General features: G+C 45.0%; 1 protein-coding gene across 1 annotated transcript in view; it reads right to left on the bottom strand.

Annotated features, from left to right (window-relative positions):
* Positions 1-24,274, bottom strand: part of TSPAN4 (tetraspanin 4) — a 308,572-nt gene that overhangs the window by 70,479 nt on the left and 213,819 nt on the right. The window lies entirely within an intron of this gene.

The following is a 24,274-nucleotide window of genomic DNA, read 5'->3' as shown; positions in this document are numbered from 1 at the left end:
AGTCATGGCAGAATGGCCCTGTAGAGTTAAGAGACTGAAGAGAGCTACTAAGCTATCTTTGTCTATCTCCAAGGTTTCCCTGCAATAAACAGGTCTGATGCAAAGTCCATTGAAGTAAACAGAAAGACTCTTATTGATTTCAATGGGCTTTGGAACAGGCCCTAATTAACAGTTCATGGTGTTATAAAAAGAGGATTATTTAGAAATCAGGAGGAGGACATAAGATTGCTCACAGGCTCCACTGCCCCCTACAAGTTCACACACCTACCTACCTGCAAGACTAGAATTTTATAACTTTGATTGAATGTTTTGATTGAAACCTCGGTTTCAGAGGTGGAAAAAAAAAATCTACTGCTCCTTTTGCTTCAGCCACTCAGCTGCAAACCTATAAAACTTCAATGGCTAAAAAAGCATTATCAGAGCTTTTCTTTGCCTGAAGAGTGGAAGCCAAACCTTTGAACCTATGAATTTCTGTGATAAAATAAAGGGCAAAAGATCTGGAGACAGAAAACAATTTTCCACCAGTACAATGGCACACATTTTGTTGCATTTGGCCCCAAAAGTCTTAAATTATGGTTTATTTTCACTTCTTCTTCGCTGGAATCTAAAGACTAGAGTGACCCTAGTACCGGAATCTACTTTCACCCAATTCTGGGTCAGGGCACCCGTTCATGGCAGCAACCTCCCAGGCAGACCTCCTTGTCATTATCATCCAGAAATTGGATGAATTGGTGAATACCAGCCCATGTGTCATTGGTCTTTAATACTGCAATTTCAGATTGCAGCATAGTATTCAGTGAGCAGGGACAAAGTATATCACCATGTACTTGAATGCCGTGGTACTGCAAGAACACTCTGTTCCTTGATACCTACCTCCACTGGGACATGTCACCCCTCATTAGAGATTCTGGTGTATCCATAAAATGTATGTGAATTATATTGTGTATGTCCATAAACTGCACTTTCCCTTTGAGAGTGTAGGGGGGCACCGGGCCAAAGCTGGTGAGTAAGTATATCACGGACGCCCCCTATTATTAAGGTTGCCCTACACTTCTGATTATAAGAATTTGTTTTCAGTTGCTCATAACTTTTCCTAACTTTGACCATTTTGGCTGAAATTTTCCATGCCAGGTGTCTGGCTCAGGCTGCCATCCCCACAGACCAATGAGCATACTCCAGCCTGCAGTGCTGACCAGACTGCACATGTGCTATCCCCCACAGACCAAATACTCATGCTCCATCCCCTCACAGATCCTATGCGTAACAGGACTGTGTATGCTCCAGTCCAGGTGTACAGGGATTCAGAAGAACTTTCCTTATAATGGCTCCTCCCAGCTGCTCCGGGCTGGAGTGGAGCCAAGCACCATCACGGAGAGCAAGCAATTTGTTCCTCCTGTGCTTTCAATGACCCCTCTGCTGGGATGCAGGCAGTGTGGCAGAGGAAGTTGTCTGATTCGAATACAGAGAGGAAAAAAGCCAGACCGCAGGGGGGTGGGAACGTGGAAGGAATAGACTGGGACAAGGTGTCTGTAAATCTGGAAATAGAGTGTGGTGGGGAGAGAGGAACTGGGACTACATGAGGGGAGGAGGAGACTGGAAGTTGAGGGGTGAGATTAGGATTCAGACAGGGAGTCTGGAGGGGAAGTCTAGGATGGGCTGAGTAAGGACACTGGGATGAGAAGCATGAGGAGTAGAGACTGGCCTGGGTAGGTTAAGAGAATGGGACTAGGACAAGGACCCAGAAGGGGGTGGGGGAGGAGACAAGTCAGTAGAAATGGGACAGAAGGGGCCAAGCTTGGGGGAAATGGGCAGAAGAGTCTGTGTACACTAGACCACACTTTTCTCCAGAGCCTGGAATGGAACCCAAGATTCCCAAGTCTCTCATGCCTCTGCTTTCAACAAAAATCTACAAAACCCACTCGCAAAGTGTGTGTCTCATCCCTTTCTAGGGTTGGTTCACACAGGGGATGACAACCTACTATTGTTATCATTTATGCTTTTAGCTCAAGTGGCAGAGGTGTGGGTGGTGGATCCACAGGGTGGGTGTCAATACGATGCCAACCTGATGGAATTCCTGTTCTTTATGTTTGCTTTAAAATAAAGTAAGTAAAAAAATATTAACAATGTTGCAAAGTCAAGCAGTCAAAAGATAGGAAATGTCCAAATTAAGGTTGTCTGTGGAAATCTAATTTGGTTTCCTTATACATCTGCATTATGATACAATCTTTAATTACAGGATCACATGCTGTTTTTGATACAGGACCCATGCCACTTTCTGTGCACATGATGGATCTGCTCTTGTGATGAACTGGGGTTGCGTAGTAAAGGAGGGTGTTGTCTACAGGTTCATTTGTTGAAGTTGGAATGTGTGTAGTGAAATGACGGGATTGCAGGAAGAGAAAGGATGGTAGGAAGCTGAATGTTGCCCTGGGAGGTGTGGTTTACATTTCTGCCTCTGCCACAGAGGTCTCATGTGTAAGACTGTGAATCATTCACGGAGGTCACAGCTTCTGTGACTTTCTGTGACCTCCATGAATTTTGCAGTGCATGTGCGGCTGACCCCAGGACCACCCCAGCAGCCTGGGAAGTCCCTGGGCCAGCCACACCGGCCGCTGCTCTGGCAGGCCCAGGCAACTGGTCCCCAGCATTGCCCTGAAGCAGCAGGGCCCCGGGCCACACCCCAGCAGCAGTCTTCAGGAGCGCCCCCCTCCCAGCAGGTAAGATTTAGTCACGGGTATTTTTAGTAAAAGTCATGGACAGGTCATGGGGCCATGACTTTTTGTTTATTGCCCGTGACCTGTCCATGACTTTTACTAAAAATACCCGTGACTAAAATGTAGCCTTACTCATGTGATGCCAGGCAAGTCACTTAAGCCAAACTTTTCAGTGACTACTACTACTGTGTATTCCTCATTTTCTGCAGTTGAGTGTGCTCAGCACTTCTGTAAATTAGTCCCGAGTCTCAGGTTGTTCGCCCAAATACCATGATAATAAGGGCAACATAAAAATCTATTTAGAACGGAATAGCTCTGTGAACTTTCCAAACCACAGTATGTTAGGATTTCTCTCCATCTCCAAAGCCACAAACAAAACAAAACGATGATTTCTTTTCTCCACAAAATAATAGTATTGTTTTAAACAAGGCTTTCAGCCTTATGTCTCTCATGTCTTGTCTCCACTGACAAAACAAGGTACATTTTTACCATGGGTTAACTAACATGCATGAGCTATCCTGCTGTAAAAATATAGTGGAGACAAGGCACTGTAGTTTGACTGCCATGTAGGTGAAGTCAACCTCAGGAAGGAGGTGCAGTGCTCATCTCACCTATCTACCCTGTGGTAAACACTGCAGGTACCCTGTCTCCACCTAGGATTTTACAGAAAGATAACTATTGTGTACTTCTCACTGTAAAAAGACGCCTTTGTAAGGAGTGAAGACAATTCCTCAGTGTCCCCCAGATGTAGCGGTATTACAGCTTAACCCTGCACACACTGATCTGATGGTCATAATCTCAGACACATGCACTCCTCCACCATACTCCCCCAGAACCTACCGCCACAAACTGACCTGATTTTTTCATTAACTTCCAAGGTGGAATTAAGTCAAACATGAGAGCCAAGGCAGGACTGGCATATAGCAGACAAGTGAGAGCCTACGCAACCCCTGCATGCCCCCTGAAAACCCTCACCATTTCTTTTGCAGCCCCCTATCAAGTGAGCTCCTGAACTCGGGTGATAAATAAGAAGAATAAAAAATAAGCTTTGCTGCTGTCCTGTGAGACTACAGGCTGTTGATATAATAAAGATTTATGTGCTGAGAAACAACAATCCCAAAGCAAAGTGTTCATGTAGAACTCCATAAAGAAGATTGATCTAACCTTGTAGCTAGAGATACTTCACCACAGCGCTTGTCAACATGGCAGAGGTTCACAAGGGGGGTTAAGCCAAAAATAATCCCACAGGCTCTAGGACTCAGTGGGAGTGAAGGAAGGGGAGGAAAGGAGATCCCTCCCTATCTTGCTGCTGCTGCTCCACCCCAATCCAATTCCAGTGCGACTTCTCAGCCCTTCCCCTCCACTTCCTTCACACCCCTCCCTCACCACCTCTCCTGAGGGAGTAGAGAAGAGGACACTCAATGGGCTGAAGAGGATACTTTGGAGTTGATGCAGCCCCCAAAATTAAGCACAGCCAGTGTGGGGGGAGGAAGGAGAAAACAAAAGGAAGATCCCCACTTGCAACCCCACCCCCAACCAGTGCCAGCTCCCTCATCCAGCACCAGGCTATGACTCAGAAGATCTGGGTTTATTTCCTTGTTCTGCCACAGACTCTCTGTCCAACCTAGGGCATGTCACAATCTCTCTGTGTCTCATGGACCCATCTGTAAAATGGGGATAATACTTCCCTTCCTCACAGGAGTGTTGTGAGGATACATTAAGGAATGTTTTTGAGGCACTCCTACAAGACTGCTCCAGCCAGCAGGAAATTAAATTGTGCTGGGGACAGGTTTGGCCTCTGGCAGCCCCAGAATCAAGAAAACAGAAACAGGACTTACAGTCACCTTTCTTCAGCTGCATTGAGCATGACCTTCGAGTAGTCGGGGGTCTAAACCTTTAAGTCCAGGTGAAAGGCAGCTTGCAAACGACTCTGGATAAACAAATCCTGACTGTTCAGCTTATGTATCACTGCTTCCTTCCAAGATATTAATTTCCTCACATGCACACTTCTGAAATTCAGAAGCCCTCCTAGTCGACTACACCTTTTGGCCCTTTCACATTAGATCTCAGAACACAGTTGTCTTGATTGACTGGCAAGGGTTTTAATTTGCCCTTTGGTAGAAAACTACACTGAAGTAGGATGTTTTTAAAATGTATATGTTAGATCAGACAATCAAAAACAGTCACAAGCACTTTATAACAGAAAACAAAGGATTTATAAGAGAGGCAGCATGGTCTGGTTTGTTACGCACAGAACTGGGGCTTTAGAGACCTACAGCCTAATCTTGGCTCTGATTCTAATTTGCTGCTGTGTGGCCTTGAACAAGTCACAATCTCTGCTTCCACATCAATAAAAAAAATTAATATACTTATCTACCTCACCAGGATGCTCTAAGGATTTAGTACAGTGACGTTTGTATAGAACTTGGAACATGTGAAGTGCTAAGTAGTAGTAGTATTTCTACATATGCTGTCACAGTCACCCTTATGGTATTAGTGGCCTTTCATTTGAAGATTCATGCCAGAACGCTTTTGTTGCACTTCACAGTTCTCTCAGCCATACCAAAACACAAGATGACTCTCTCATAACATGCAAGGTTCCCCTCCACTCATGGTACATGCTCATAAAAATTATACACCAGTATATTTTCAGTACACACTATCTGGAGCATGGTGTGTACCTCTAGGTTTATTAATGTACCTGGTGCTAAAGCATATTGTGATGTTGGACCCCATAATGCTTTATGGGAATATGCTTATGAATGTATATATGACATAACTGGAATATGTTTTATGCTACATATGCTATGTAACATATCTGCAAAGATTATGAGCTACTGAATATATTCATCCTATTTGTATGCACTTGTCATTTTTGTATTCAAAGTTATGAATATTGGCTGTGTACTTGTTTGAGTTTAAAAGTAGCCTTAGTAAAGCATTTGGTCAGATTCTTAAGAAAGGAATGTGCAAATTAAGTGCCCAATCAAGAAACACATAACTGACAATGGATCTTGGAAGACCCCAATCCACATAAGAGACATTCAAGATAGCATGTGGGCAATGGCTGCTGCCTGTAAAAACTGAGTCATGCATGGACATGTGACTTGCCCATGTGACTCCAAAACTCCATCTTGGAGCTAGATTTTGCATAGGAGAGAGGAGGGGGTCTCCACCCACAAGAGAAAGTCTACTTAAGCCCCTGGAAGCCCCTCCATTTAAGCCCCTCCATTTTGTCTTCAACTGGCTCAAGAGATATCCTTTGGGGGTAAAGAGGCTACCTGAAAGAAACTGGAACAAAGGACAGTAACCATGGGGGTGTGAGTGATTGCTGGGCCCAGACTAGAAGGAGGCTAGTCTGTAAAAGAAGTTTACTGGAACATCTGAGGGCGAGATTTAATCTGTAATCACTTTCTTACTGTATTAGGTTTAGACTTGCGTGTTTTATTTTATTTTGCTTGGTAATTCACTTTGTTCTTTCTGTTATTACTTGGAACCACTTAAACCCTACTTTTTCTATTTAATAAAATCACTTTTTACTTATTAATTAGCCCAGAGTATGTATTAATCCCTGGGGGGGCAAACAGCTGTGCATCTCTCTCTATCAGTGTTATAGAGGGCGAACAATTTATGAGTTTACCCTGTATAAGGTTTACTGAGTATAGAATCTCCTTCAAACACAATATTTGCCCTTTCCATCAGAGGTCACCAGAAGGTCAGCCATCTTTTTTTGTTTAATTGGAGTTCAATCTTTCAAATGCCCCTGTGAGACACGAACGAGAAATATGAAGCAATTGTTCATTATGGTTTGCCATCATCTCTCCCTTTACAACATCTCAGATCCCAAATTTAAACTATGACCTTTCCCTTAGAGGTCACCAAAAAGCCTTAAGTCTTCTTGCATTTAAACCATTCACAGGGGTTTTTTGAGCCAAGATCTTAAAGTCTGGTTTACTCATTCATTACACACCTCATTAGGGGAGGGAGAAAAGAAAAGAAATTTGATATTTCTATCAAACTGTGTGTTACCAAAAGGTCACAGATCTAACTTAGATTGTAAGCTCTTTGGGGAAGGGACTTCTTTTGTCCTGTGTTTGTATAGTGCCTCGCACAAAACTGGGGCTCCTTGGCACTAGGAAAATACAAATGACAAATAGCAATTTTCAACACTCACCTCATGAGCCTTTTGCTATCTAATACACATCTGCTAAGACTACTAATGTTCCAAACTTTGTTCAGCTTCAAATTTCTGCTTTTTTAAAATCAACCTGCTACATTTCCCTTTCCCCAGTATGAAATTTCCCCTCCCACCGCCAAAAAAATAAAATAAAAAATGGATTTAAGGCCTGTCAACTGGCAACTCTACAGGATAAAAAAATTAGTTGCCAAGATTCTCAAAAGTAAATAAGTGATTTTTGGGTGCACCCCCAGGAGAAACACTTTAAAAGGACTTCATTTTTAGAAATGCTGAGGTATCTCAGGTTGGGTACCAAAAAACTGAGGAAGTCAAATTCACTACTCACTCTGAAAATGTTGGACAGGAGCTTTACTGCACTGGAAAGTGGAGATTTCTGCCCTTTCACTGGCATGCACGACACTTACTTCTAGTCAACATAGACACTAAGATAACAGACTTTTAAGTTGTGCTATTTGTATGTGTAGGAAAGGTATTGGAGGTCACGTTTAGAGGCTTTTGGATTTTTATTTTAAGGCTCCCTTCTCAGCCATGTACAGTTTGACTTGTGGAAAGTAAGGCTGGGCCAATATTTTCAAACTTCAGTACCTAAAGTTAGGCACCTAAAGTGGCCAAATTTTAAGAGGTATTGAGCACCCACAACTGTCATTGATTTCACTAGAAGTTATATGGGATCCAGGCCTCTGAAAATGAGGCCACTTTTATTTAGATATGCGAGGCAAACCAGCACCCATGGAAATCAATAAAAGCACTCATTGACTTCGCTGAGCACTAGATTGGGCCCTGAACATGGATTCAGGTGCTTATCGGTGGTACTAGTGTTTGAAAATGTTAGCTCCGGCCTTACAGGTAGAGGAATACAAAAATCATCCCAATACATTTGTTTTAAACATCTCTAAAAATAGTATTTCTGTAACATAATGGTACATGACATACACAGAACACAGAGTGGTGTGGTGCAGTATAAAGATTTTATCAATGCTCATTTTAAAAAGTCAATTGTGTTTTTCCCCACTTTTAAAAGCAAAAGCTTTTAATATTTGATTGGTCTCGTAAAAAGTCTTATTTTGCATAATTCCCAGAAGGCATCTTGATTTGATATGTTAATAGGGAATAGGAACATTATGAAAGGCTTACTTATTTCTTTACATTGTCTTGGATAATATTTTTATGAATACCAAAGTAAGGGGAGGAGGAGGAAAAGATGGGATGGGAACGGCACTTGCACCTTAGAAATGACTCCTCCTGCTGTTTGGAAAACTTCCCCACAAAGTCAGGACAGGAGATGATAACAAAAGATGCCCAAGACATGAACAATAACCATGACTGAAGTCAACAGCCAATAAAATAATGTAGGAGTAAAGGAGTTTCTTAGGACTTGTCTACACTGCTCTGCAGTTTGGACTACGGGTGAGTGTATAACAGCGTGCGCCAAAGTGCTGTGCTGTAACTTCTCTGTGTGGATGGTGCAGGTGCGAACTAAAAGGTTCCTATTTCACATTAATGCACACTCCTGTATGAAGAGGAGGACTATGTTAATGCAGACTAGGAACCTTTTAGTTTGCGCCTGCAGCATCCACACAGGGGAGTTACAGTGCAGCACTTTGGTGCCCACTGCTATTCACACCCCCGTAGGCTTTCAGTGTAGACATGGCCCTATATTAGAAGCATGTCACGGCAGGTACTAGATCTTCCTATATGTTTTTACAGCACCTAGTACAATAGGGTCCTGATCTTGATTGGAGCTCCTTGCAATAGCCTAACGTGATTTTTTTTAATGGAAAGATTCAAAATGTAACTGTTTAAATAGCATCATTACAGTAATTTTGGGATTGCAGCACTACAAGCAATGGCATGCTGCACTACAAACTTTTCAGTTGTATGTTTTGAGAAATATTATTTTTTGCGTTTTTAAAAAAAATGTAAACTGTTTAAGTCAGGAGATCTAGGTTTTATTTCCTGTTCTGCAACTGACCTAATGTGTGATCTTGAGCAGATTACTTTGCCTTTCTCTGCTTCAGTTTCCCCTTCTGTAAAATGGGAATACTTACCTTCCTTTATAAAGTGCTTTGAGATCTACTGATGAAAAGAGCCATATAAGAGCCAGGTATAAATACCATTATTACATTATATCACTCTAACCACACCAAACGTTTCTAGCCTTCAACAGCAGAGAGGGTCTCTTTGCCATTATTGTAGATGAGGCTGGTAGTATCGCCTATTATTGAGATTGCCTGACACTCCCCATTATAAGACTCTGTGTTCAGTTGCTTATAAACTTTAACTCTTTGGGCTGAAATTTTCCATGCCAAGTGTTAGTATCAGGTTGAATTGTTGTTTTTTGGGGGGATTTTGTTTGATTTTTGAAATTTCAGCTGAAATTCTGAGAAAGAGGCTAGGGGAAAATACATTGTTTAGACCATGTTAAAAAAAAATCTGGAAACCTTTTCTTTGAAAAGCTCTACCACCCCCATTCTTTGGAGCAGGGATTTGAAATTTGGCAAGAGGACTTGGTTGTTGCATTCCTGTGAAAATCAACCCATATTTTGCCAAATTATAAGCCTCTGAAAAGCAACAGTTCACACATACTCAGTAGAGACTTTCTAGAGCTTCACAGCTAAATTCCCAGAAGACTCTGTCTGCACTGAGCATGCTCCAGCTGGGCAATTGCTGCTCTGGTCTGCTGCAAGTCAGGCTGGGGATGGATAGCAGGAAGTCTGTCTCTCCTTTGCTGTCAATACATAAGCAACCCTAATTCTGGCATTTTCTAGCTTCTGAGTGCTTGACTTTGCATCTTAAATAATGTTCTTTTAATGCCGTTAGTGCATGTGTAATCTATACTAGGTTTCCACAACAAGTTAAAGACCAGTGATTAATCATAATTTAAGCACTGTCACCTGATAAACCTCTTTCCATTACAGAGTCACCACGGAGTGCTATTTAAAAGACATGTTCTAGAAGCTAGGCCTGCATATTTTACAACAATATAGATCTAACATGGGCTAGCCAAATTCACAGTGGATAGCCAAACAAATTATTTGTGGTCTGGGTTAACTAGATCAATACTTAACCAAGCTGGAAGCCAGAGTAGGAGGGGTCTTCATCACATTAACAGTTTCCCCTCTCCATGCATACCTCCAGGTTAATTGTCCTACATACTTTCTGAGCTTCCTGATGCAATCTTTAACTAATAGATGGTTTGACAGAATACAGTTAGAGTGATCACCAACCAGCACAGCAATAGTCTTATTGTCCAACACCAAGCCGTGACAAAAGCATCAGTTAGACCAGGCTAAACTGGTGATTTTGTAAGAGGCACTTGCAGCCTCCGGAAAAGGCATGGACTGTAGTTTCACACCACCCCCCAATGGAGAAACATATCGATTAGAGAGAGAGCAAATAGCTATAAAGCCATCCAGAGCAATGCAGGATTGTCCCCTACAGTACAATTTCTATTTTATTTTAGTCTAGTTTTAAAAGTCCTATGCCATGAAGTTTCCACCACTTCCCTTTGGAGACTATTCCACATCTCACTGTCAGAAAGATTTTGCTGACATTCAGACTAAATTCTCCCATTGCTCCAACTTATAACCCTTTGTAACGCACTATATAATTCCCCTCTGCCAATAGTATTTATACTCCCGAAATATTTGTAGATTTATGTTCCACCTGAGTCTTCTCTTAGCTATGCTCTGCGTATTTAGCTCTTTTAATCTTCCCTCAGAAGTAAATCTCGCCAGCCCCCTGATCATTTTTTGCTACATAAAAATGATAAGTTTGCTCATATACATTACTGCATTTTTAGAGTTTATGAGCAACCCTATGAATAGAAACTCCATTATTAAAACAGCATGTATCTAAATTTGGTTCACCAGCTATTATTCTGTAAAAGCCTTAATAGTTAATCCACTGGGATCCTGACAAAGACTTGCAATGCTTGATGCCTGCCGGATATATCTTACAGATCTGTGTATATTTATACTCTATTTATGTGCACACGCAGTCATCCACCCTGATCAATACGGTTGAAAGGAATCTGCAGTCATTATCTGCGTGAAGATATAAAATGAAGCACCATGTTTTGCTGCATGGTCCAGAAGTCCGAGAGTACAGTCACAAAGGTGGCCTTCCTTTGTTAGACAGGGAGGATAACGTAACTCATTTATTCAGCAAATCAAATACCACCATTCTGCATCTAAAACAGTGGTTCTCAAACTTTTGTACTGGTGACCCCTTTCACAGAGCGAGCCTCTGAATGCGACCCCCTTTATAAATTAAAAACACTTTTATATTTATTATATATATATATATAAAAAAATGTTGGAAGCAAAGCACAGTTTGGACTGGAGGCTGACAGCTTGTGATCCCCCCATGTAAGAGCCTCATGACCCCCTGAGGGGTCCCAACCCCCAGTTTGAGAACCCCTGATCTAAACCATCTAATGTGTGCATGGAAATGGCTGTGCATAAAACCTGCATGTGAATATTTACAGGCCAGTTTGAATATCTGGACTTGCGTGCCCCAGAGAGTGGTAGCCATATGATCCCAACTGTCTATTCTTCCATTCTATTGGAGAGGACCACCACATGTTTAGCCCTTAGCACAGCATCACCAATTTCAAATCCTAACTTAGGTCCTAAGTGAGAATAGACCTTTTGGTGCCCTCCTAGCCAGTTGCAAATATTTGTCCACATTACAAAACCAAAGTAGAAGGACAGAAATGGATTGACAGAGGTGATACAAGCTAGTACTGAGAGGCACTAGGAGAGCTTTCTGTAGGGTTGGAATAGGAAGGGGAGGTGTTGCAACTCAGCAATGAAATTAATGAAGAAAGTCATGTGATGTAGCACAAGGACTGCACTATGCCTTACTAAAGGTCAGTCATGGTAAATACAGCAGTTGCAATAGTGTACAAGATATACCAGCACTCAAGGAGTTTAGAGGAAAAAGACTCAATTTAGATATAGAATTTTTCTGAGAGCTTTTATTCTAGTCTCACTTGTGCTTTCTACTTAAATTATCCAATCTGATTAGTTTAGCAATTTAGAATGTATTCCTTGAACCGTATATCACAGCAGTTTCAATTGGTATTTTGTGGCCTTTCTAGTCATTTTATGATTTTTGTAAAAAACTTATTCCAAATCAATGAAATATCATAAAATACCAAAACCATGCATCAGTCACATCACAAGCACATGCTCAGCACAACCTCAGCTAAACATGATCACAAAATATTACACTATGGCTTAAAGGAAGATCTCACTGGCTTTTTCACTCTCTTCTGGTGTTATCACTTCCACTGCCCTAAGGGAATACACAGGTAAGATATGACCGGAGTTACACCCTTGTCCTTCATAATAAAGTTCTACCATCTGTTATGCAGCAATCTACTGTACTTCTAATGTCATGATCCCACTTGGGCTATGTCATGGGGTGCACTCACTGCTAATGGTGCCTCCTCCTGGCCATCCTGGGGATTAGTTCTGGCCAGGTGTTGAATGCTCCTCCAACGGTGTCTCCCATTGTTTACTCACTGTCTGCCACTCCGGGGGCTCCCTCTTCGTGACTTGGCCCTCTGGGCAGGTCACCACATGTTTCCCCTTTCAGGTGGCGGGGAGGGGGGGGGGAGAAAGAGGGGAAGAGAAGGGGCGGGCACTATCAAAGTCCCTCCATACAAAATGGCAGTCTTCCCTTTATTGATCCACTGTGCCACTCCTCCAGGGGCTGGTAGGTGGATCCGGGCCCACCCTCTACTCAGGGGCACTCTCATCAGCAGCTAAAGTCTGACCTGCCCCATAGCTTGCTGCTTTCCCCCTGAGCCTTGCCTTCCTCTCTGGCTCTCCCTGTTCTCTGGGCTTGCCAGCCCAAACTCCCCCACCCAGGGAGTAACCATAGGCTACTTGCCTCTAGCCCCAGACACCAGGGCCGGCTCTAGGTTTTTTGCTGCCCCAAGCAAAAAAATTTTGGGCTGCCCCCCACCCCAGCCCTGGGCTTTCCCCCTCCTCCCCCCCCAACTGCACCCTCCTGCCGCCCCAGCCCTGGGTCACTGGTAACTCGCTCCCAGGGCGGGTCATTCAGCAGGAATTTCGGATGGGCACAGAACACAGACAGGATTGGTTCCCATATGGTTACAGAACTGCAGTAAAGTGGAACAATTTTCAGCTTGTGTGACTGGAGGATATCTGGATGCATATAATAAGACTGTCCTACATAAATGAGGAAAAGTTGAGGTGCCCTTATTATTCTTTTGTTCCATTCTTTGTTTCTATGGGGAATGCACTATCACGGTCTTCCTTTTAAACAAATAAAACTAAAACTTAAAAAAAAAAAAAAAACAAGCAATGGCTGTTGAAAATAGCAATTCCAGTCCTAATAACCACTGGGAAGCATTTCTTGCTCAATTTATTCTACTTTTTCTACAGCAAGTTACAGTGGATCAGTATATGTGATTTGGGGGAAATGAAGTAACAGCTGCCCAAATTGAGCTTGAGCACTCCTGAATTTTGAGGGTGTTCAAATCTGGAAGGCAGGTGCTAGATTCCCTTTCTGAATACTAGCTATATTTGGAAAGGAAAAGTCAATTTCTGCTTCCATGGCTCAGAAGTGGAAATCCTCCTAAGTGCCTGGTACTGTATCTAAAGCTGCCCAGGTCCAGAGCCTCCCCTCTGGACTGGGCTGGGGCAGCAGGAGGGTGCAGGTGGGGGCCAGAGCTGGGGGTGCGGGGGGGGGAAGAGCCCAGGGCTGGGGCAGCAGGGGAGTGCAGGTAGGGGCCAGAGCTGGGGCAGCAGGGGGTGTGGGTGGGGGAGAGTCCAGGGCTGGGGCAATACAGGGGTGCGGGGGGGGGGCGGCAAAAAACCTAGAGCTGGCTCTGTTCCTACCATTCACAGCAAGCTGCAGATTTCAGTACCATATTCCTTCCCCCACCCTTTCCTGTTGCTAGTGGCCAAGGGAATGCTGGGAAATGTAGTTCTTTCCCTGCTTCAGGGCTGGCTCTATAGGCAGGGAGCTAATCAAGGAACTACAGCTCCCAGGGCCCCCTGTTGGTTCTCAGCTCCCATGCTGGATTCTTGCGCCCCTTGCAAATCTGCCGCCCCAAGCAACTGCTTGCTTTGCTGGTGTCTAGAGCTGGCCCTGCCAGACACAAGTCACTTCTCCCAGGGAGTGACTGCAGCCAACTTCCCTGCAGCCTCCTCTTTTGCCAGCTTACTGGTTTATATCAGCCCCACCAGTTCTTGCCCAGCTGAGCTTCTTCTAATTAAATCCCTGCTCCCTGTCTCCTTCTCCAAGTGCAGCCTAGGCAGTTAATTGGCCCACTTAGCTCCTGCAGGCCTTGTGTGGGGTGGACACAGGCTAAAGAAGTATGACTGGAATCACAATGATCTGCATATGTGCAAGCCATTCAAAACCTTTGGACTGGGATTTTCAAATGTGTCTCCTGGAATTAAGTGCCCAGTTCCCAAGAATTTCAAGGGGACTTAAGAGCCTCACTGCCCAAGTTTATTTTGAAAGTCCCAGTCCTGGGTTTTAGTAGAATATGCGGATTTTAGAGCACTTTAAAAAATCAGCTCTAACAAAGTTTCACTCAACCTTAACTATGATGAAGCTGTGGCATTACCCCATAACAACATTTAGGGGCCACAACCTCAGCTGGGGCAAACTGGCGTAGTTCGTTTCCCTTCCGTGGAGCTGTGTTAATTTACACCAGCTGAAGAGCTGGCTCTAGAAGTGAGTTTACAATGTTCTTTTCAGAATTAGCCAATCAGAGTTCTAACAGAATTTTCACTGAAGTCAATGAGAGCTCCATGCATGCTGGGTTGCAGGATTGGCCTGATAATACTGTAACTGTGCATGGTACTTTTCAGCAGGGAAACTAAAAAGAAAAAGATTCCTGCCTCAAGAACTGACAAGGGACATTCAGGTACAGTACTAATAGTGAGAGAGACAAAGGGAAAGGCATTATTGGTGCAGGGTTTCAGTGAAGAGCAAGGGTGTTTTCAGAAGGTTTCTTCTGAAAGAGCAGGGGAGGGGGCTGCAGGCTAACATCAATTAGGAGCTTTTTCCAGGTGGATGGAGCAACATAAAAAATGGGCCACATTGTGTGTGAGAGGAGAGAAAGGGTGCAGTCAGGAGGGAAGGTCAGGTGGAGTGTTGGCTGCAGGAGGACAGAAGAGCAATTATGAAGGAAGAAGCAGAGTCAGAGAGCACTCTGGATTGTGGAATGAATGCCCCAAGTAGCAAGAGAAAGGGCATATTCAGAACATAATATTTTTGGAGGGAGGGGGTCTCAAAGTGATGCCAGCTGAGTCCACTGCACTACAATGCCATTATAAAACCAGTGTCCCTGAGACAGGGTATTTCTGATAGCATCATAACACCTCTCAGCATTTCTGCTGTGTTCTGACACATTATCATCCTTCCTAAAGGCACCTTTGTTTCAAAAAGTTCCTTCTAAGAATGATGGGGTGAAATATGGTCCCACTCACTCCTACTCCCCTTCCACACCAGAGGCAGATAAAGGGACTAAGTTTCAAAGTATCTTTCCTAGCTGAGAGTCAATGAACATGCCAAGATTTCCATTTAGGGCCACATTCTGATACCCTTCACTCATATTAAATAGCATCACACTCCATGGATATCCTGCTGACATCAATGCAGCTCTCTGTGGAGTGAGGTGCTACTTAATATGGGCAAGGGCATTAGAATCGCAACACATTCCCAAGTATGAAACAGTAGCTGCTCTGGTCCATCTGACATGGCTAACTGGAATGTGCCATGCAGCTAAAAGGCCCTGGGATTGCGTTGGATCCAGTACCACATTTTCAACAGAGCACACAGACCCTGAATGAACATCCAAACTCGCACCCTTCTTCAGGTTTCATTTTAATAGATACTCCGAGCAGTAACATCACAGAACTTCAGCCTGAACTTCCTGCCTGGACTTAGCATCTCTACAGTTTTCCTCCTATGTGGAGTTCCTAGAGTTGCCAACTTTATAATCGCACAAAACTGAACGCCCCAGCCCCGCTCCTTCCCAGAGGCCCCACCCACTGCCCCGCCCCTTCCTGAGGCCCTGCCCCCGCTCACTACATTCCCCCTCCCTCAGTGGCTTGCTGTCCCCCACCTTTGCTCACTTTCACTGGGCTGGGGCAGGGGGTGCGGGCTCTAACTGGGGGTGTGGGCTCCAGAGCGGGGCCAGAAATGAGGATTTCAGGGTGCAGGAGGGGGCTCCAGGCTGGGGAAGGGAGTTGGGGTGTGGGAGGGGGTGAGGGCTCCGTCTAGGGGTGTGGGCTTAGAGATGGGGCTGGGGATGAGGGGTTTGGGGTACAGGAGGGAGCTCCAGGCTGGGGGGGTGGGGCTGAGGTACTTGGACTGTGGGAGGGGGCTGCGGGTTGAGGTAGGGGGTTGGGGTGTGGGAGGAGGTACGGGGTCTGCAGTGAAGGAGGGGGCTCCAGGCTGGGGGGTGGGGCCAAGCGACTTGCAGTACAGGAGGGGGCTGCGGCAGGGGGTTGGGGAGTGAGAGGGAGTATGGGCTGTGGGTGCAGGCTCTGGGGTGGGGCCAGGGATGAGGGGTTTGGGGTGCAGGAGGGGGCTCCAGGATGGGGGGTGGAGCAGAGGGATTTGGAGTGCTGGAGGAGGCTGCAGGTTGAGGCACGGGGTAGGGGTGCAGAAGGGGGTATGGGCTCTGGGCTGGGGTTGCGGGCTCTGGTCGGGGGCAGGAGAGCAGGGGGGATGAGGGCTCTGGGGTGGGGCTGGGAATGAGGGGTTTGGGTGCAGGAGGGGACTCCGGGTTTGTGGGGGACTCAGGGCTGAGGTAGGGGCTCATGGTTGGGGCATGTGCTTACCTCTGGTGGCTCCTGGCCAATGGCCCAGCAGGGGTGCTAAAGCAGGCTCCCTGCTTGTCCTGGCACCACGCTGTGCCCCAGAAGCAGCCAGCAGGTCCGGCTCCTAGGCAGGGGGGCCAGGAGGCTTCACGCGCTGCTCTTGCCCGCAGGCGCCCCCCCCCAGCTCCCATTGGCCGCGGTTTCCAGACAATGGGAGTGCGGAGCCAGTGCTCAGGGTGGGGGCAGCGCGTGGAGCTCCATCCCCCCCCCAGCTAGGAGGTGGACCTGTTGGCCCTTTCCGTGGAGCAGCGCGGTGCCAGGACAGGTAGGGATGAGCCAGCACCGCTGACCAGACTTTGAACGGCCTGATCGGCAGTGCTGACCAGAGCCGCTAGGGTCCCTTTTCAACTGGGCATTCCGGTTGAAAACCAGATGCCTGGCAGTCCTAGCTGTTCCTAAGTGAAATGAGTTTGGAGGGCTCTGCATGGTCCTCTGGGGTCAGGAAAGTGACAGTCAAGCTGTGTTCTGTTGTCCTCTCTACCAAGAGCCACAGTCAACTTTAGCCACTTTATACAGAGTTCTAACACCTGGCTGTCCATTCTGTCAGGAAAAGCAGCGCTAGTACAACTCTTCCTCTAACCATTTTGGATAAAAGGTCTGAGAGTGCTGATCAGCAGACAGTGTCAGAGAACTGACTAAGACGAGATGAAGAAAAACAACTCCCGAACTGTCAGGCTTTTCATCTTAATTTACACCCCCATCTGTACCCTCCAAAATGAGTCGGCGTGCTAATTAAAATAAATGAGCGGAAAACAGGGTCTTGAAGGAGTGTTGGCAATGCTTGCATTTGCAAGTGAAGGAAAGGCTAAGGGGGAGGTGGCTGAGAAGGGAGAGAGGGGCAAGGAGTATTCTCCTATAAGTACTCAAACCAAGGCCCCACTATAGCAATGCTAATTTCTCCTTAGCTAAATTGTCTGATTTCTCTCCAATGCCCTGTTCCCTGTCCATGCTAGATCCTGTTCCAAACAAGCTTCCCAGGGAGTGCTGAGTCAGGCATGCTCAGGGGCAATCTCGCAGTGGCATTACAAAAATTAATGATAGAAAAGTCAGCACCAGCTTATTTCTTTTAGCCGAATCTGCTTTCATACAGGGAAATACAAAAGCCTTGCAGCATCAGAGAAGCTCTACCTGCACCTTCCCATGGCAATGCCACCAATCTGCCCTCCCAAGGGGTGATTTTTAACCTCTCTGTATCTCAGTTTCCTCTGTTACAGAATAGAGATAACTAACTGCCAGGGGCATTCTCAGGCTGGGATGAAAGGAATTCAATTATCGCTGTATTTTACAATGTGCTGTTAACATAGCAGGAATGGTGAACAGAGGATTTGGATGCGAACAGAAATGTTGTTACGATCCAGAGGAAAAATCAAGAGTTCCTTCAGAGCAGGCGCTTCCTGCTCTGCTCTCCCCTCTCCTTAACAGGCCAAGTGAATCCTTCTGCCTGTCTGAGGCCAGTTCAGGCTTCATTAGTGAGACCTGTTTTAACTTGTGCCATAGTCCCAAGGCAAGCCCAGACTGAGTTGCTGTGCCTCCTCCTAAAATGGGCGGGGCCCAGGTTCCATTTTAATACAAGAAAAGTGACAGTGAGCTCAATGGCTAGACAGGAGAGAAGGAAGTTACTCTATGGACCAGCCCCCCAGTGAGTGTAAATCAGCCTAGCTCTACTGAAGTCAACACTGAGCTCTCTGGATGTATTTATAATGTTTTAGAAGCCTATATTAATTACAGCCTGCCAGCAACTGGCAGCAAACAGGTTATCACAAATTCATCACTCAGGAACAACATCACCAGCCAGTCACTTAAACAAAGGGACCAGACCCTTGTTGGCATAAATCAGTGTAGCTTCATTGACATCTGTACATTCTAGTGTTATAGCATTTGATTGCTATCAAAGCACTTTCTTGGTAATGGAACAAAAGAAACCTCTCTATGTGTATTACGGTCAGATAGCATAGCAGCTAGTATTGATATCATATTGATCTATATTAAGAAAGAAAATGCTACAATTTAGTGTAGAAGGGGAAGGAGTGGTCTATGATGAAGAGGGTGACCAAACAGCAAATGTGAAAAATCGGGACGGGGGTGAGGGGTAATAGGAGCCTATATAAGAAAAAGACCCCAAAATTGGGACTGTCCCTATAAAATCAGGACATCTGGTCACCCTAATGGTGAATGACATTGTAAGGTTACATTTGGAGCTGCAGATCTATGTTCCCTTTGTCTTCTTGATCCTCTGAGGGTCTTTGCATCTCTTACCCACCAATAGCTCTATTTGCAGCCAGGATTTTTCTCTGTTACTAGCCCTGTCTCAGACCATTAAAAGAAGAGAGGCTGAAACACTAGATGGGACTTAAGGCGGCACCTCATGGTCTCAGACACCATCCGATGGTCCAGGGACATCTACATCGAACACAACACTGGCCACCGACAGTACCAGGAGGCGTGAGCCGGAGTGACATCGTTCTTTGACTACAAGAAAGGGATCAAGAGACTTTCTCCGTTGGATCATATGAACTGGAACCATAAACTCCCTGAACATTAAATCTCCCCAAATGAGGGTCAATCCATCCTCATCATCATATCCACTCATTATACTCCACACCCGAACATAGCCACTCTATGAACTTCATACCCTCATATCTCAATGTCTGTATTTTGACCCCTCAACCTTTTACCCCCAATCGGGGATATTGCAGATTATGTATTCCTTATGCCACCCAATCTTAAACTGAACTTCGCACCCCTCGATAATCTGTATGTTATTCCCTGATAACCAGAAACTTCTATGCTTAAACTCTGTACTGTTCACTTTTAAAAAAAAACATCAGCTTAATAAAATTTTTAAATCTGCTACTTGGTCTGTGGCAGAACATTACTGAAAGGAAGTCATTCGTGGTGCTTTTCGCTCCTCTTTATCTGAGCCAAGATAAATTCTGTCACCGATAGAGTTTTGGCTGTCAGCTTTTTGGTAGGGTGCAATGACGCTGCTGGAAAGCACTTTTTTGGTTCTCTTCTTCCCAGTCATTACATTTCTTCCTTGTTTTCTTCATTTCTGTCTCTGCCCACAGATGAGCTGGGGCTGGGTACAAAGAAACCTTGAATTCACAGTATAAAACCTCAGGGACAGTCAGTTTCCCCACAGAGGTTATTCCATAGATAAGATCTTCTGCAGTATGAGACCATTTGTAAGTAGTTGCCTGTTGGGCTACCTCTACGCTACAAGCTAGTGGGGTGATTCCCCAGCTCATGTACACATACTCATGGTAGTAGACGAGAGTCACCGTGAGTATAAATAGTAGTGTAGCTGTGGTAGCACGGACAGTAGCTGCAGTGCCAAATACAAACCCACCTGAAGCTCTCATCGAGCTACCCGGAGTATGTGGATGTGAGCTGGGGAATCACAGTCCTAGCTCGTAGTGTAGACACAGTCTTGGTCAAGGCTCTTTTCGCAGATAGTGCTGAGCAAACAGTCTCACGGCCTGATTCTGATCTTGTTTACACTAGTGACTTTATTGGAATTATTCCTTATTTACATGAGGTTCACATTTACTAAATGGAACTGCATAGCTCCATCTTTTAATGATCTTTCTCTTTTTTTAACCTTCTAATTAACCACTCTTCAGCTCCTCTCACTCCATGAACCCCCTTCATTGCTGCCCTATTAGCACTTTCAAATAGAGCACTATTCAAACGCATACACCCTGAACAGGATACAATGGATGGGTAGATTTTTTTCTATATATTCTGGGCTCCATCTTAGAATCATAGAATTGTAGGAAGGAACTTTGAGAGTTCTTCTAGTCCAGTCCCCTACACTCATGGCAGGACTAGACCATCTCTGACAGGTGTTTGTCTAACCTGCTCTTAAAAATCTGCAAAGATGGAGATTTCACAACCTCCCTAGGCAATTTATTCCAGTGCTTAACCACCCTGATTGTTAGGAAGTTCTTCCTAATATCCAACCTAAACCATCCTTGCTGAAATTGAAGCCCATTGCTTCCTGTCCTAGCCTCACTTCAGCACAGTTCAAGGGAAGGAGAAATAAGATGGATCTAACCCACCTTTCCACTCCCCCTGATCCTCAGTCTGACTGGGGGATTAAATAGCTTCTTAGCACAATTGGGAGGTGAGACTACAAAATGTGCAGACCTACCTGAGCTAGCTTTGATCTAGCTAGCTCAAGGAACCACAGCAGGGAAGGAGCAGTAGCACAGGTGTCAGGCGCTTCACTGTTATTATTACTCAAGCTAGCTTTGACCTAGCTTGATCAAAGCTAGCTCAGGTAGGTCTACACCTTCTGCAATCACACCTCGCAATTACAGCATAGTCATTGCCTACGTTACAGTGTAATGTAGATGTTGGCCACAATGGCTCACTAGAGATGGCTGCTCCAGATAAGGATTGGTGTCCCGCACGGTTGTGTGGCATGGCCTTGCCCACTCCTGCCACATATGCAGCGATGGGGGATGTTGGTGGTGTAGAGCCAACTGTGCTGCCTTTATCACCCCCAAGGATTTCCCTACACAAACAGAAGCCTTGGCTATCCCTTTAGATCAGCTGACTGGCCACTTTCCATTGTCAGTTCTGGGGCCAAGGATCTGGTTCATTGCACCAAACCCTGAAAAAACAGGCAGCATGAAAGAGGTTGCTGAAAAAGGGTTCTAATTCCTTATGAACCTTGCCTCCTTCCAGGAGAAGGGCTATTATTTGTCCTAAAACACAAATGATTTCAAGCATCATGGATATTGGAGTGTGTGTTAAATAACCACAAAACCTCGCCAAGGACACAATACCAACTTTACCAATGACTCTAATTATGGGGACTGAGCACTGGATTCCTGTTTTCAAAGGTTTTGCATTACACAATGGTCAGGAACTCCTTTCACAGGGCTTCTGTGAATCTCCTGCTTCACAGTTAATTGAAAGTAGTTTTGTTATTAGGCTGACTGGCTTACCAGTTTGCAGCAGGGCTCAGGGTAATTAGGTAATTGAGCCAATTAGCCACTTTCAGCAAGATAAAAGCTGAGCCCTAGCTCTGTCTTGGGGTGTTTACTCATCTTTTAGCCTGACAGCAAAAAGAGAAATATAAGTTACTTTTTTTAGAAAGCTAAAAGCTTGTTTAAGGTCTGGTGCAGTAGATTGAGCCTCAAGAAGCACACAGCCCTAAACAGAGAAAGGATGGTTGTGTGTTTAAGGCACTGAACTGGGACTTGGAAGATTTGCGTTCAGTTGATAGCTCTTCTGAAGACTCCGTGTGTGACCTTGGGCAAGTCACTTAATCTCAGCATGCTGCAGCTTCACATCTGTTTAATGAGGATAATGCTGCTTCCCATTTGCCTTGACTATTTAGATAGTAAACTCTACAGGGCAAGACTGTCTCTCACTAAGAGTTTGTACAGAACCTAACACAACTGGCCCCTGATCTCAACTGTGGCCCCAAGGGACTAATTTAATACAAATCAATAATAATATAAATCAATCATTATTTAAAAGCCACAGCTGGGATTTTTTTTTTTTAGCATGCATTATGCTTCATGGTTGCAAACATAAAACTACTATAGATTCCCACTAACGACTTATATGAAGGATACTGACAAAATTCAGGCAGTTCAGTTCCATAAACACAGGCCTTTACCACTTGAGCTTCATTGGCTGCTACTCATTTAGAGATTTTTATAGGTCAGCCACTATAGGGAAACAGTCACAAGAACTTGAGCAAGTGTGACTCTATTTAGCAGAGAACAACTGTGTATGCGAGCGCACAGGCATGTGTGCATATGCACACACACAAACACACACGCCAGTATGTACAGTGGATGCAAGATGCCACATAGAGATTATAGGGAGAGATGGAACACATGGACGATGATGAGCATTGGTGCTCAAAGCCTTCACAATGAGAACAGACAGATTCCCAGGAGGAAGCAGAACTGCACTCCCATCTTACCGGAAAGTACTTTAAAAGATTTGCCATATGTTGAGAGAAACCCTTAGAGCTCGCTCAAATGCCCATTAAAATCAATGGGACTCGTTCTATTGCCTTCAATGAGCACTGGATCAGTTTACAGCATAAACCATATTTCAGGCATGGAGAGGAATAGACGGTTGGTGGTTCAGTCACCTGCTCAGGACAGTGGCTCCGGCTCACCAAAGTTCACTTGTCAACAACTGCTGCCCTTACACCTTATACTGCAGCACGATGATCATTGGGGCACCTCGGCTTCCAAGACCCAACAGTGTTTGCAAAGAGATGAGCTTCTGTTGTAACATTTTCAGAAACCAAAGAAAGGTAATGCCACAGAATGTCTCTCTGAAACCAAGTGAGAGCTGTTCCCCAGCTTCAGCCGTCAACTTGCCTCTGCATTCAGTTGTGAGATTACACACCACAAGGCTGTCTATTTATTTCAAGAGACACTCATGCCTCTGATTTCTCTAGGGAAACCTAATGCTGGGAGAGTTTATCTTCCTTCACATCAGAGCTGGAGCGTATAAGGATCGTTGTCGGTATCCGCTATTTGTTCAATAACATTTTGACATGATGGCATGTGCGCATTCACCCTGTCTTCATATGAATGCAGAACGTAGGCCATACTCAAGGTTTCCTTACAAAAAGAATTTTGTTCTCACTTTAGTTCAGGTTTCCATAAGGTTCCTCAGAGTGCTCAATAATGTGAATGGGTTTGTTTAGTGAGGCAGTCACAAGGACTGGTCAGGATGATGAATAAAGAAATGGGTCAGATCCTTGGGCTGGTGGAAATCAATGTGGTTCCATTGAAGCTGTGCTGATTCAGACCAGCGGAGGATCTGGCTCAGTATGTCTGTATGGATTATTTATGAGTATTATACCCCACCACACAAAACCCATTGGTTTTAATGTTTTATTCCTGTTTAGATCTCTCTGCTCCCTCTCCTCTCTGCCACTTACAGATTCCCCCCTGGCACTGTTACACATGCCAGACCCAGCCAATTACTGTCATTCATATAGAACACCACAGGATCTTCGCATTGAAGAGCTAACAATCACATTCAGACAAATGGAATGCCCAGGTCATGTGCCAGAATGCATGGAGATATAGGGTCAGATTCTGGGCCTCCCTCCAACCCAGAGTACACCATATAAATGGGTTAGCATACTCTCTCCCTACCGCTCATTTCTCCCTGCACTCCAACCTCCTCACTCCTCAAAAAAACCCATCTCCTACCATACCACTAACCAGTACCACTTCCCTTAGTGCATGAGTAGGATAAGCTCTGAGCCCCCATCCCCTTACTCAGCCCCCTACTGCCCACCACCATGTGGCTTCTGCTCCTCCAGACAACTAGGTCCTACTCCCACCTCTTATCCCAGTATTCTCCATCTTCTGCTCCCCAGCACCTCTCCCTGTTCCATCCCAGCTCCTAGCCTTTTCACTTCTTGCTCTCTGGCATCATCCATCTTAGCTTCTAACCCCCACAGCACCTCAGAATCCAACCCCCGCTACAGA

Source organism: Emys orbicularis, chromosome 4 (assembly GCF_028017835.1).
Source record: "Emys orbicularis isolate rEmyOrb1 chromosome 4, rEmyOrb1.hap1, whole genome shotgun sequence".
In the NCBI taxonomy this organism is placed as follows: Eukaryota; Metazoa; Chordata; order Testudines; family Emydidae; genus Emys; species Emys orbicularis.
The sequence above is the reverse complement of the archived record's forward strand: the minus strand, read 5'-3'. Positions and strand labels throughout refer to the sequence as shown.